The sequence below is a fragment of the Pogoniulus pusillus genome, chromosome 24 (genome assembly GCF_015220805.1).
Source record: "Pogoniulus pusillus isolate bPogPus1 chromosome 24, bPogPus1.pri, whole genome shotgun sequence".
Taxonomy (NCBI): Eukaryota; Metazoa; Chordata; class Aves; order Piciformes; family Lybiidae; genus Pogoniulus; species Pogoniulus pusillus.
This window is the reverse complement of record NC_087287.1, coordinates 18,174,129-18,187,567: the sequence shown is the minus strand read 5'-3', so window position 1 is coordinate 18,187,567 and position 13,439 is coordinate 18,174,129.

Sequence of the window (13,439 nt, the reverse complement as noted above, 5' to 3'; positions counted from 1 at the left end):
CCAAAGTATAACACAAGAACTCACTTATTTAAGTTGCATGCCCAATTTCCCCTCTTTATGAAGGAACTTAATACCTAACTTTGACACATGCTCCACAGACCTATTCCAACTGTTAAACTTTCAAAAAACCTAATGAGAGAAGAATTATTTATAGCTTAGCCTTTGGCAGTAGGGATTCTAGGCAATTTTTGTATCAAGCTTTATAACTTTAGAAGCTAAAAAAGAAAAAATAAAAAAAGAAAGAAATCCCTGAAGCCAAAGAGATAAAAAAGGAAAGTGGAGATATTTTCTTTTCTGTGAAAGTACTGGCACTTATGTTCCTGCTGTCCTTGTCATTTTAATAGCAGCTCTTGTACCTTACATTGAAGGTCTTTGATGCACTTTACCACCTATAATGAATATGCCTTAATATATTTCTGTGAAGCATTAAAAGAGCGTTCTCAAATTTAGGATGAGAAAATGAGACAAATGCATAGAAGAGACTTATGACCCAGTTGTCAAATGTATTGAGCCACTGAATCAGACTGTACATAGCTTTCAAATCACATAAAAGCAAGTTGTTAGACCAGCTCAGTGACCCTAATTAGATCACAGGAGAAAGCCTTCCCCAGGAAGATGTGATGCTGTCTATTCTAGTAACTGCTGCCATAATGAAAGGGAAACACTGCCCCATTTAAGAAGACCTATACCTTATTGAAAACATCATTTTATATATATATACACACAAAAATATATTTAACCTATCATTGAGTACTTTCTTATGGAACACCGACTCAAGATGGGAAAAAACACTCAGTTATTCCCATGATGTTCACATGGCAGAATACAGGACTATGGGGTAGGAAACAGAAGAGCCAAAGCTATTTTTGCACTTACTTATTTTAATGTATTGCAGGGTTTTGGAGACATTGAATGGTGTGACAAGGTGATGCATGATAAAGCATATGCAACCAAACTCTGCTTCATTTCCATGGCTTGAATAACACAAATGGAGCAGATGCTCACCCCGCTGTATTTCAAGAATTTGGGGACATGCTGCTGCTTCGCTTGCTCATATGCTGTAAAGAGCCACAGACTCTAAAAATTCTCTGTGCATGAAAGTGAGTTCTCTGCCAAAGATGTAGTTGAAAGCTAAACAGAAAGGAAATATAGTAGGATTCAGATTCTGACAGTCTATATTAATTCAGTTTCTCACTTTTGCTCCAGAAAGGCAGTGTGTTTATCTCTGTGAAGATTACACCAGGGTAGGTGGTAATCCCTGCTGGACAGCCTGGTTCTAAAATAGCAAAGCATCTTTTTATTTCATGCTACTTGTGCTGGACTGATTTAGCCTATTCATGGGCTTATGCACTAAGTTTAATCCTCAGAATTCTCAAAACAAACAGTCCATAATAATCACAAGTAATGCTGGTTTGGTTTTGTTTTGTTTTGTTCTTCAAATGCAACTGAAGAGACTATTTTAACCCACAGCACACTGCAGAAGACAGACAAGATGTGGTACTAAAAAGATCAGACTCTGAAAACATCAAGGTATAGTTTCAAGAGCCCCATCCTTCAGATTCCCCCAAAGAAAAGGAATGGCACATAACAATATCAAATAACTCCACGTTAAACTGAAGATCTTCCACCAACTGTATGAACTAGCAACAACATCTGGCAGAAGGACCTGACAGTGGAGCAGCCAATAGCAGTGGAGTGGAAGTAGAATTGAAGGGCCACCTTGTTTGGACAGAGCTCATATCGAAAGTCCTCGATCTATGCACAGTCCTCACAACTTCCACAGATCTTTTCTTACAGTGCTGCTAATATCTGATTTTTGTGTGTGTGTGCATTGATAGATTTGATCAGCCTGGATTTTCTGATTATGTTTCTTCAGACAAAACTCATCCCAGTTACTTCTGGAGCAACCCAGCACTTTCTAGGGTAACAAACTATCCTCCTTATTTACAAGGAAAACATTGAATAGACCAAGAAAGATTTGTTCACTAGAATCTGTGTGGTTATGTTGCAGCAAATGTAGGGAGTGATTCATGCTAGTGGAAGATCCTTGTTTTCTCCACATAGAATAGAATCAACCAGGTTGGAAGAGACCTCCAAGATCATCCAGTCCAACCTAGCACCCAGCCCTGTCCAATCAACAAGACCATGGCACTAAGTGCCCCATCCAGGCTTTGCTTGAACACCTCTAGGGACAGCAACTCCACCACCTCCCTGGGCAGCCCATTCCAATGGCAATCACTCTCTCTGCCAACAACTTCCTCCTAACATCCAGCCTAGACCTCTCCCAGCACAACTTGAGACTGCGTCCCCTTCTTGTGTTGCTGGTTGCCTGGCAGAAGAGACTGTCTCCCACCTGGCTACAACCTCCCTTCAGGTAGTTGTAGACAGCAATGAGGTCTGCCCTAAGCCTCCTCTTTTCCAGGCTAAAGAACCCCAGCTCCCTCAGCTTCTCCTAATAGGGTTTGTGTTCCAGGCCCCTCACCAGCAAAGTTATACCTTGTAGACAATAATCCATTCCACAGTTACACCAATGGAGAGCATTTGACTAATACAAGCATCCTACATTGGCTTCAGCTGGCAGTTGCTCTAACCACTTGGTAAACACTAACAAGTCAGAGGTGTAACTGGTATTTTCTTCCTAAAAGGCTACCTATATTCCATCAAATCTTGGCTATGTGGCATCCTGTTATCATTAACTAGCTGGTGAATATCCATAATTGTCCAACATGGTGCTTGTTGATGGCTGAAAAACCCATCTGGAAGCCCGGGCAAAATATGTAGCCCTACATTCTTAAAACAAGAACTATACAGAGTTGTATCAGCATTCACTTGGTTACTAACGCCTACAGAAAGTCTAGCCCCATCTTTGAAGCTTACAACATAGGAATACCTAAAAAGAAAGTTACTAGAGGATGAGTACTATTTTCAGGTTTTCCTCTGTTAAATTAAGCTCAGACTTGGTGATCTGTGGCATCAGAACACCTCACAGCACAAGATTTATGTGCAGAAACTATAATTAGGAGAAAGAACCCATTAATCACACTAAAACATGCAATCCCAACTGACACTTCTTTCTGTTTACAACCTTCTATTACATTTTAGTCAATTTATTCTCTTTGAACAGACTGCATTGAAGAACAGCAGTAATGATGGCTGCACATTACAGTCAGAGGTCCAATTAGTCCTGCTAAATTAAAGAGTGAATTTGTGCATCTTCTTTTGAGAAAAAAGCACAGGATGTACAGGAGATACATAAAGACAGAGACATTTACCCTCACACATACCATCTTTTTCTGGTCTTCTCAATATCATTGCACAATGCCTCAGGTATTTTATGATTTCTGAAGTATGGAGGATCTTACATTTTAGTTTGGTAGCCTCCTTTTCACTTGTAGCATTTGGTCTGCACATCCTGACCGTACCACAGCAGTGCCTTCACAACGGTATCCCCATGTGCTCTAATCCTCATGGCCTTGCCCTGCTGCATTCTGAAACACTTTTACATGTATTGATTCAGGTTTCATGCAGAAAGTTCCACTTCTAACTGGAGGGTGTGCAACCACCCCTTGAGTGTTTTCCTTTCCCAGCTTTTAAAGGCCCAGACCCTTAGAAATGGAGTGATATAGAACCAGCATCAGTTCAGCAGTTTTTGAGGCACCTTCACCATCACATTACTACCCCAGCAGACAGAAGTAGATTATTGTGAAATGCAAGTGAGCTCTCAAATAATGTAGCTACACAAAGCCTAGTTCCTGAAAGACAGGTGGCTGTTGCCAGCACATATAACTGTCAGTCATGAAGTGGATTTGGAAGAAATATCTATTTCACACAGATGGAAGCTGAAGATCTGTGGTTCCACTGGGGCTCAGATCATGTCTTTTAAAAGCAGTCCAAATGGTTTGGGGTTTGTTTTGTTTTTTGGCGTTGGCACACATCTCATTTCCCAGTGTTTCAGATGCTCAGTGCAAATGGTTTGTTATGTGTATGGGTCTTCAACTTAAATGGGTTTAGAATATCCAGCAGCATCCATGCACTTAAAAGGCATGTTAAAAACTGAACCAGAATGCCAAACAGCACAGAGGTAGGAAATGTGGTCTCTACGTTCTCTGTGTGCCATTGTTGTGCCCTTCATGACATGAGCTGTCAAGTACACTAGAATCTCATACCTGTTATCAAGAAGAAGACCTGCTAAATATACCAAATGCACACCCTCTGTCTCAGAAAGTCCAACTCACAAATGTCAGAAGTCTGAGTGAGTACACAGGGGAAGCACTTGCACAATGTTATGTGGTTCCATTGCTACCTTTGAGTTCACCATCACTGGTAAGATGCTGTCTATGGTAAATGAACTTCCTTTCTGACTTGGCAAGGTCTCTGACATTTGCTAGGTTACTCAGTAATACATTCCCACATTAGACATTTCTTCACAGTATAAAAACAGAAGGAAGAACAAAACAAACCAAAGACCCACGAAAACACCCAACCATATGTGAAAAAAACCCTTAGAATTTGAGAAGTCCTGACAAGAAAACTGAAGCAGAGTTCAAGTTAATCTCTAAAGTTACTCTCTCTAAGGGAACAAATTAGCAACAAAAGCTGGAGAGAGGTCTCCAATTCCCACACCAAAATCAAGATCACAACAAAATTCTGCTCTGAAGTCAACAATCAAGAAATGACAGAACCCTCTAACCCCAATTTAAAAGATTAGTATATTTTTTCAAATGGCATTTTAGAGCCCTGTAGCAATTAGTGTACAAATAATTCTTAATTCAAATGCACAGCAACTTTTACTTCAGTTACAGTTCTTTGCTTTGTATTTATCAAGTCTGTGCAACTGAGAACTGACCTTGATTATATGGCTAAGAGCTCATTAATCTTTTTTTGATAGTGCATGAGCCACACGACTGCAAAGCAGTAATTGCTGCAATTGTGGTAATAGCAGGAAAGGAAGTGAGGAAATTTACAGCCAAGCCATCCTCTGTGCATCTGCACAAAACCTGCTGCGTTAAAGTACTCAAGTCCTTAAGAGAAGGGAGGACTGGGTCTGTCACCAGCCAACATCTCCCTTTATCATTTCATTTTCTCTGCCCTCCCCCTAGACATCTCAATCAAACACAGTGGGCTACAATTTCCAGAACTAGAGCCTATATCCATTCTGTGTCAGAATCTCATTTTGCCTTGGCAAGTGTCTTCTTTCCTTTTATTATTTTCCTTTGGCAATAGCTAATCTTAGAGCTGGTAGACGACATGCAAGAGCAGGAGAAACTCAACATATATAAAATGGTTGAGCTACCAGTCTCTCTCACCACTAGTAGAAATATAGTCCAGTTGTATAAACTCACTGGGAAATCTGAGAGCTACTTTGATTTGTGGCTCCCACAGACACAACTATTTCATTAATAATGTTCATTGTTTAATCATAATGTCTCAGCACTCCTTAAATACAGAATGGACTGCATCAATATTCCTCTCAGTTTCCTCTCCAACTTTATTTGCTCTTTTATGTTCCTATATAGATGACGTTTTATGATTTATATTACAGGGGGAAAATAATCACCTTAAGAATTCATCTCCATAACTCTTCATTTTTTTTTCCTTTGCCTACATATTCCAGTTCAAGCTTATGGGACTATATTTTTAAAGAAATCTATGTTGAAATGTGATTTTTCCTTAAAGTTTAGGCCTGGCACAAGCTACATCTAACAAATTCCTGAATGCATTATACATTATTAGAAGCTACTGATGTCTCTCATGTCATTGTGTTTGAGCTTGACGACTCTTCACAGACATAAGTGTGGCTGTATCCATATTAGCTGCAGGGATAGAGCTGAAGCATAAACCAGTCTCTCTTCTCTGTAGCCCTTTCCTGCACAATGTCTACATTTCATTGCCTGGAGAGACAGTTGGAGCACTTCAGTTTAAAGTCAGTGTCTGCCAACTAGTGAGCAGTCAGAAACTGGGCACAAGTATTAGTTCAAATACTGTGCCAACAAGGCAATATTGAGCTGCCATAATAAATACAGTTTTCTTCAAGTTGCAGACACATCTTCTGATCCAGTATCTCCCTAAACATTCACTAAAATAATACCCTTCAGATCTAAAGAACCCCCACAGTACTATCTTTGCACTCACAGGGTGTAATTCTCCTTGATTCATAGATTAATATCACTTTGTATCCTTTAGTAGCTACATTTTCCCCTTGCTTACACAGAAAAGTATTTCCAACTTGCAAAACAAGCTGTAACCTGAGCTGGTGATTGCCATAATTCTGTGTTGTGTCATCTATTCCTATTTATATTGATAGAGAATTCACTACCAGGCCATTATCAAAAATAATATCAAAGCTAGAGGACACCATTCCAGTCAGCTCTGTAGGATTCTGCCAGCATGAACAAAAAGTAGGATCTGCTTAGTGAAAGCTGCAGTAGATTTACAAAGGAAGTTTTTTTCTGACTGATGTGCTGGAGTGCTTCCAAATCATTACAGTACCTCAGCAGAATTCAGTTAACGTTGTCCATAGTACTTAGCCATCTGAAAACCTTCATTGGAGGCGATCAGGTAATGTAAGAAGTTATAAAGGTTAAGGAAACTAACTGATGAGGATAAAGTCTTCTGTTTATTTGTAAATAACATTTCATTTGATAAAAACAGGAGATCTGAAAGATTAACTTGGATTATTCATTTGCAACATCTAGAAAAATGATTTTGCTGCCTATGAAATGGGAAGCAGAAAGGAACAAATAGTGATGTTTTCTCCAACTCTATACATAATTTTAACTCTACCCACTTATGTCACTTTATTCATGTCACCAGAAAATACCTTAGGGTCTGAACTGTGTCTCTTACTCAGTCAAGCTTAAGAAGGCAGCTTCACTCACATTTTGCTTTTCTGACTTTAGATCTCACATAGTTCATACTTTTCAAATACTCTGACCTATGATCTCCTCTAATACTCAGAGTATCTTGACAGCCACAGAGCCAAGGAGGTCAAACTGGACTCCAGATGAGTGATTCAGAGACAAGTGCTTATTTAACTGCTTCATAAACATACATAAGCCCTTGCCTCAGTGCCAGGATCTAGGAGAGTATCAGTTAAAAGGCCAAGTGCAAATCATGGTGTGCTAAAGAAAGGAAATGATCACACATGAAGGCTGGAACATGAATAAGGCATTTTAATTTACAACTAAACCAACACAAGAGGTACACAGAACTGTTAGAGCAAGTCCAGAGGAGAGCCATGAAGATGCTCAGAGGGCTGGAGCAACTCTGCTCTGAGGACAGGCTACAAGAGTTGGGGCTCTGCAGCCTGGAGAAAAATGGCTACAAGAAGACCTTATAGTAGCCTTCCAGTATCTAAAAGGGGCTACAGGAAGGCTGTGGAGGGACTATTTACAAGGCCTTATAATGACAGGACGAGGAGTAATGGGTTTAAATGGGCAGAGGGGAGATTCAAACTAGATGTTAGGAAAGGGTTCTTTCCAGTGAGGGTGGTGAGACACTGGCACAGGTTGCCCAGGGAGGTTGTGGCTGCTCCCTTCCTGGAGGTGTTCAAGGCCACGTTGAATAAGGCTTTGAGCAACCTGTTCTAGTGGAAGGTGTCTATATTATAGCAGTGTGGTAAAATACCTGTCAGAGCTAACACACATTCTCCATATTTAACCCATAGCATTATTATGAGAGTTTATCCAATGAGATAACATTTTTTCTGAAAACAAAATCTATTTCCCATAAATGTAATATTTTACAATGCATATTTTAAGCTTTCATAAAGGTTAATCACTCACAGTAAGAGAATCTCTCACAGGCAGGTAGCACAGATTTACTATCTTCTTTTCCTTCTTCCACTCCAGTGTTTTGGAAGTACTGTACTAATGTACTAAGGCCTTAGATTTTTAGATTCTTCTATCAAACCATTTTCTTTAGCAAGGAATTGATGCACTGTGCAAACTTGTTCAAATATGATCTTGGGAAATTGTTTCTAAATCATAGAATCATAGAATCAACCAGGTTGGAAGAGATCTCCAAGCTCATCCAGTCCAACCTAGCACCCAGCGCTAACCAATCAACCAGAACATGGCACTAAGTGCCTCATCCAGGCTTTTCTTGAACACCTCCAGGGATGGTGACTCCATCACCTCCCTGGGCAGCCCATTCCAATGGCAATCACTCTCTCTGCCAACAACTTCCTCCTAACATCCAGCCTATAATTTCCCCAGCACAACTTGAGACTGTATCCCCTTGTTCTATTGCTGGTTGTCTGGGAGAAGAGGCCAACCCCCCGCCTGGCTACAATGTCCCTTCAGGCAGTGGTAGACAGCAATGAGATCACCCCTGAGCCTCCTCTTCTGCAGGCTGCACACCCCCAGCTCCCTCAGCCTCTCCTCATAGGGTTTGTGTTCCAGGCCCCTCACCAGCCTTCTTGCCCTTCTCTGGACACCTTCCAGCACCTCAGCATCTCTCTTGAATTGAGGGGCCCAGAACTGGACACAGCACTCAAAGTTTGAATCTGTAGCAATGACTTGGCAAAACCTGCTGCTATTGACACCGTTCCAGGTTCTGAGATTGTAACGGAGATGGCAGCTTCACCTCAGCCATCTCTAATGTTGTTTGTCCAGCACAAATCTGTTTCTTTCTGCATAATATCTCCAAAATTAGATCAGCCCTCCCTTTCAGTTCATGTTGCTGAATCTGAAACCCAGGTCACCATTTTTCATCTTGACCCCTGTAACAGTTTGTGTTCTCATCTTGACACATGCCACTGACCATTTGCAATGTATTTGCTTTTATACAACTAAATTAATCTTCCTGGCTGTACCACCATGCCACCAATAGACTGCTCTCTTTTTCAGTCAATCATGAAGTCCTGATTGAAAAAGAAATTTGATACTGAATGTGCCTTGTAGAACTGTATAGCCTGTGGTCTCAACATGGAATCCTCAGTGATTTCCTTCTCTACTCAACCCAGATGTCATCATCTATCAGCTAGAATTTCTTTCAAAGTCTCTCTCACTTTCTACTATCTCCTAAACATAGGATTAATTCACTGCAAAAAGAGCAAAATTACTATTCCTCTTCAAATTCATCTTTTAATGTCATCTTTTTGCTGATAGGCATCAAGCCTGAGGATTACTGCCTTCAGGGTGCTCCCAGGTCAAATGAGGTGCTACATCCAGTGCTGAATGTCTGCAGGTAGATGCAGGGGACTTGCTCAGTATGTATTAAATGGCAGCTTTGTGCATTCATGACAGAGTCCCTCACATGAGCACACAGTACAGTTCCACCAATGCAGTGCAGGCAGCGTACACACTGTGTACATCCACTCCATGTGGCTGCAAATGAGCACAACCAACGCTCAAGTCCCTTGGCTCATTTAAAGTGGTCCCCAGTAGCTGTGGTGTTATTGCAGTGGTTTACAGTACAAAAGACAGTCATTGCTCCCCTGCTCTATTCCACTTCTTTGTCACATCCACCTATCATCACACATTAACATTCTATGCTTTCTGGGGCAGGAAACCCATTGTGATTTTCAAACCTCAGAACATCTATTTGTTGTCCTATGCTACAAAGTGCTGAAATGCAGAATCTCTAGGTTTTCCTGCACAATGCAGTAAAAATAGTCCAGAATGTGTTTTCAACTAATGTTCGTCTCACTTTCTAATCAAATGCAGAAGTTTTGCCCAGAAGACAAATCTGCATCAAGAAGAACATGGTTAGAAGGTCAGGAGAAGTGATTCTTCCCATTTATCCTGCTCTTGTGAGATCCAGTTCTGGTGTCCCCATCATGAGAAGGACACAGAACTGTTGGAGTGAGTCCAGAGGAGGACCACAAAGCCGGTTTGCTATGAGCTGGGGCTGTTCAGCCTAGAAAAGAGAAGGCTCCAGGAAGACCTTAAGGCTGCCTTCCAATAGCTGAAAGGATCCTGCAGGAAGGCTAGAGAGAGACTTTCCATAAGGATATCTAGCAACAGAACAGAGGGAATGGTTTTAAGCTGAGCGAGAGTATGTTTAGACTGGATCTCAGGAAGAAGTCCTTCATTATGAGGGTGGTGAGAGTCTGGAATTGGCTACCCAGGGAGGCTGCAGATGCTTCCTCTCTGGGGCTATTCAAGGCCAGGTTGGATGTGCATATCTTTAGTTTTTGAACCATTTGTTTGCTGCTGACAGTGGATTGTAGCAACAGCAGAAATAATTTTAAAAGAAAGAAAGGCAACTAGTAAATGATTCCATTCCCTTGTGCCTCACACAATCACACAGGCAATGTTGGAAGTTTTCAGATGAATATTATCCATCAGTTGGGCCACTTGAAAGGTAGAAATTTATCTGTCAAATATTTCTCTAGACAAGTAAAATAAGTAAAATAACCATTGTGAGCACAGAGCAAATAGCTTCAGTGAGCTGAATAAAGAAAAGAAACCAAACAAACATGCTGTTCTAGTACCCACAGTTTTACTGGTGACTTTGAATATGGGTAGGTCGATGTGGCACAGTAAGGTTATGTTACATGAATACCATCTGCACACTTAGCAAGATCTAGGGTAGGGTGTCCCTGCCCATGGCAGGGGGTTTGGAACTAGATGGTCCTTGTGGTCCCTTCCAACCCTGACTGATTCTATGATTTCCCTTAGTTTTCCTTGTGTGAAGTAGGCACCTGTGCAACCCTGTGATGATGTGGAGTGGGGACTACAGGAACTCATGACCTTGGTTCTTTTCTTGGAGCAAAACCGTGGCCAGAGAACACAATGAGATGCCATTAATCATCTCCAGGGTATCACTCATACTACTTAATTTATCCATTATTGTACTGTACCAAGAGTGTATTAAGGAAAGAGGTTTTTGCTGTTTCTGATGGCCACTGTCTGAAGTGGAAGCTGCAAGTGTTTGAGCCACATAGCAAGAGAAACAGCCTTTCTTGAGAACTTTAATGCAGAGAAATGTCTATAATCAAACCACCTGCATAGGAAACTGCATTACCCAAACTCTAACATGTTTGCAAGCAGAGTGGCTGCAGACTAAACAATTTTCTTTGGACCCAAATCACGTAGGCATTTTAAGAGCAAGCACAAACATTGAGGGGCATATGGCTTCGCTCCACTTCCCTGTGACTTCATCTAACGCTAGTCTGCAACTATGAGATTTATGGATAGTTACTATGAACAGTGCAAGAAATAGTTTTCTTTCTTTTCAAGGAAAGAAAAATATTTCATTTTCCCACCAAAGATATTGAAGCAAATATATTTCTACATGCTGGCTATCAGCATTTTTAACTTTTTGTTTTTCCTGTACTGAAATACTCTATCTACTTTAAGTAAATAAAATTTAACTCCTGACATATTTCTTCATTTAATATTTGTTTTCCTGTTAGTATAACTTACCCTATTTTTGTGTATTCTAATTATGTTTTGTGTGCTCTATTATGTTCCCTGCCTTTAAAGTAGCCTATAATACAATAAACTTCTGTCTTGAGGACATAAAAGAGATGAATGACAGGGAATCAAAGGAAAGCTTTCTCCAGTGATTCGAGATGATTTCAGGGATAGGTTCTCTTTTAGCTGCCTAAGGGGAGCTGCTGGCTGGTAACCATTCCTCCTATGATGGAACACTTTCAGTGATGTGAGTCTTGTATAAAAATGCAAGACAAAATTGCCTGCTACTGCCTTCCTTTTGACTCAGTGGCTTCATTCATAATATCCTTCTCTGAGGTTTACATTTTGGATTAGAAAAGGAATGCTGACAGGACTAATAAGTGCAAACTGCCTGCACCTTTAAGACTTTCTTCAGACAAGTAGCTACACTCTTGAGACCTTTGAGTATTACCAGTTGGTTTCAGAGGGATTACTAGCACATATAAGGTTGTACACAAGCAAATGGTTTGCAGAATCAGTGACTAATTCACACTAATTAAAATTTGCCCCAGATCTGTGGTTTTTAGGTCAAATGGAATAATTGCTCTCTGAAGGCTACCCATTGACACGCATCAGCTTGTGGTGTCACGGTACAGATTTGTGATACAGATACTTGACATGAGCAGAAACTATAGCACACTTGGGCAATCTATTCTGATCTATACACAAAAGTCTTGAATAGGTTTGGCATGCCTGATACAGATACTATTTAAAACCAGAGTCAGAAACAAAGCTCCTGGTGGGGAAGCACTGCCTATCGCAGAGATAAGGCAGCTGATCAAAAAGCATCTGCTGGCAGCTCCTGCTCACTGCTCCTACAGAGCTCCAGATTCAGCACAAGCACTGCTTTTTCTCAGCAACTAAATCCTCCTCCTCTGATAGAATGACAAGACATGCAAGTACTCAGATATTTTAAGAATATACTCATCCTCACTGATTTTGGCTAGCACACCAATAAATAGGCCTGCCCTCATTAATTATCAAGCTCATTACTAAAGCTGACTTTTTTTCCTTGGTGAGCTACTTATACACAGAGGTATGCATGGCCCTAGAGATGATCTGGACGAGGGGATTGAGTCCTGCATCAGTAAGTTTGCAGATGACACCACGCTACGAGCAGGTGTTGATCTGTTGGAAGGTAGGAGAGCCCTGCAGAGGCTGGATGGGTGGGCAGAGGCCAATGGGATGAGACTGAACAAGGCCAGGTGCAGGGTTCTGCACTTTGGCCACAATAACCCCAAGCAGCACTACAGGATGGGGACAGAGTGGCTGAGAGCAGCCAGGAAGAAAGGGACCTGGGGGTACTGGTGGATAGTAGCTGAAGATGAGGCAGCAGTGTGCCCAGGTGGCCAGGAAAGCCAATGGCATCCTGGTCTGGATCAGGAACAGTGTGGCCAGTAGGACAAGGGAGGTTATTCTGCCCCTGTACTCAGCACTGGTCAGGCCACACCTTGAGTGCTGTGTCCAGTTCTGGGCTCCTCAATTCAAAAGAGATGTTGAGGTGCTGGAAGGTGTCCAGAGAAGGGCACTAAGGCTGGTGAGGGGCCTGGAACACAAACCCTATGAGGAGAGGCTGAGGGAGCTGGGGGTGTGACGCCTGGAGAAGAGAAGGCTCAGGGCAGACCTCATTGCTGTCTTCAGCCCCCTGAAAGGAGGCTGTAGCCAGGTGGCGTTGGTCTCTTCTCCCAGGCAAGCAGCAACAGAACAAGGGGACACAATCTCTGGGGGAAGTATAGGCTGGATGTTAGGAGGAAGTTGTTGGCAGAGAGAGTGATTGGCATTGGAATGGACTGCCCAAGGAGGTGGTGGAGGCACCATCCCTGGAGGTGTTCAAGAAAAGCCTGGATGAGGCACTTGGTGCCATGGTTTGGTTGACTGGCTAGGGCTGGGTGCTAGGTTGGACTGGATGATCTTGGAGATCTCTTCCAGCCTGGTTTATTCTATGATTCTATGCAGGCCCAGAGGAAAAATGGACATCATTCATTCCGCTAAGGTTTGTGATCACAGAGGTGACAATGTTCCTGCTTGTAAGTAGAC